General features: G+C 37.1%; 1 pseudogene across 1 annotated transcript; it reads left to right on the top strand.

The window, feature by feature from the left end:
* Nucleotides 1-1,242: 1,242 nt before the first annotated feature.
* Nucleotides 1,243-1,730, top strand: LOC308429899 (large ribosomal subunit protein uL1-like; annotated as a pseudogene). Its single transcript has one exon. The product of its transcript is annotated as a large ribosomal subunit protein uL1-like (transcript).
* Nucleotides 1,731-2,304: the final 574 nt, after the last annotated feature.

Genomic DNA, 2,304 nt, shown 5'->3' with positions numbered 1-2,304 from the left:
CACTCTCTCTGTTTCTCTGTGTGTCTCTATCTGTCTCTGTCTCTTTCTCTCCTGTTAATTACAGCTTGCATTTGCAGCCAGTTCATTGGAACCTGGCATTTTGCTCTTAATAATGTATTAAACTAAACCGTGAGGTTGGGAAGGTCTTTCATGCATTATAGCTGCCATTCTCTGCTTAGGTTTGCTTTCCAGCATCAATCAAAATGTGACTGAAGAAATGACCAGGAGGCATATAAGAAGGGAAGGGCACTTTTATTATATAGCTGGGGAATTTATGATAGAGTGCCTATGTGATAGTGCAATCTTTGTGGAGAGAACCAATTGTAATATAGCCCCCAAGATGTGGCTGGCACAATGCAACAGGGTGTAAAGTTCTACCAGGCTATTACCTAAAGATTGTCAATGACCAAGAATGTACTGCTCGTCTGGTGCAATCTGCTAACCTGGGCTTTGAAGCCATGTAACAGCTAATTTAAATGTGCATGGAAAATGAGTTTTATGAAGGGTTGGGGAGCAGAATACCGGAGGCAGACAGTAAGAGGTACTCCTTGCTGGATTGAACTTTATCTGAACGGACCCCTTCAGTGGTTAGACAAAATACTAAGTCAGGCAGGATTCCTTTTAATGTGATTCTGAAGCATGTCAGAAAATTCCCCAGCAGTCAAGTCCATTGAAAGACTCCATGTAACAACTCTTCCATTGTAGTGTATGCATGACCTCATGGATGATTTGCTCTCCAAAAATTTCAGAGTGAAAACAGCACTTAAGGTCTCTTTAGTTAAGGTACTTTGGAATCTGGTTCCTATATTTGACTATTAAATGGGAAAATTTGGTGGCTAGAAATGTCCTCCCCTAAGAGGGAAGGGAAGACCCAAAGACTTTATGATGTTTTGTTGGGCATAACGCAGTGTCCTAATGGTTATTAATAACAATAATAGTTATATACACAGGTAATGTATCAAGACCATGTACTGCAATACTATGCATTTGTATACATTTTTAGTTTATATAAATGAGAACTATGTGCTGCTCTTGGCTTAGGCAAATCTTTTTAAAGTTATAGTATCTAATTTGTTATTCTCACTGCTCCATAATTTTTCAATATATATATATATATATATATATATATATATATATATATATGTATATATATATATATATATATATATATATATATATATATATATATATATTCATCAAGATTTTCAAGTTGCTTTTCTTCTTTCCATAGCAGAAGCAGCCATGAGCAGCAAATTCTCAAGCAACACCCTGAACCAGAAAGCACAGGAAGTCCTGTCCTGGAACCAGCAAAAGCTCCACAAGATTTTGGAAATGGTGGAGGTGCTTAAGATGCTTAATAAGACCAAAAGGTTGGTAAAAAGGATGGCCAAGAAGTATGATGCGTTTTTGGCTTCTTAGTCTCTGATCAAGCAGACCCCATATATCCTGGGCCCAGGCCTAAACAAGGTAGGCAAATTCTCCTGCCTGTAATACATGATGAAAACATGGTGGGCAAAGTGAATGAGGTGAAATTGTCACTCAAGTTCCAGATGAAGAAGGTGGTATGTCTGGCTGTTACTGTTGGTCATGTGAAGACAATGGATCATGAGTTGGTCTACAACATCCACCTGGCTGTCAATTACTTGATGTCCTTGCTCAAGAAAAACTGGCAAAATATCTGGACTTTGTACACTAAGAACACCATGGGCAAGTCCCAGTGTTTGTATTAGGATGCTCCAATAAACCACAACACTACCAAAAAAAATTTAAAAGACTTTGAATTATACTTTAGAAGCAGATTTTTATTGTAGAAACAAATTTTCTGTTTTTTTTCCAAAAATAAACAAAGTATTGGGTTAGGAAAAGTAAACTAGCTTGGAAATCTTTGACTTTGATGTATCCAAAGGATCCTAAGAGTCATTCTCTCTCTCTCTCTCTCTCTCTCTCTCTCTCTCTCTCTCTCTCTCTCTCTCTCTCTCTCTCTCTCTCTTCTCTCTCTCTCTCTCTCTTTCTCTCTTTCTCTCTCTCTTTTTCTGTGTGTGTGTGTGTGTGTGTTTATTTCCTGACGGACTACTTTAGAGGGAAACCTTACTAAAAAATTCTGGGCTTTTCATCCCATTTCTGTTTCAATACAAACAGTACAGTATGATGTCACTGCCGTAAACAGTTGTGCTGATGGCTGCTGGGGTAGTTAATCTTGAATCTAGTAAGATTTATTTCAAGTGAGTTCCTTTCTTCAAAATAAAATAAAATAAAATAAAATAAAATAAAATAAAATAAAAGCTGTAAATAAGCATAAAAGTG

This window comes from Micromys minutus (genome assembly GCF_963924665.1).
Source record: "Micromys minutus genome assembly, chromosome: 14".
In the NCBI taxonomy this organism is placed as follows: domain Eukaryota; kingdom Metazoa; phylum Chordata; class Mammalia; order Rodentia; family Muridae; genus Micromys; species Micromys minutus.
The sequence above is the reverse complement of the archived record's forward strand: the minus strand, read 5'-3'. Positions and strand labels throughout refer to the sequence as shown.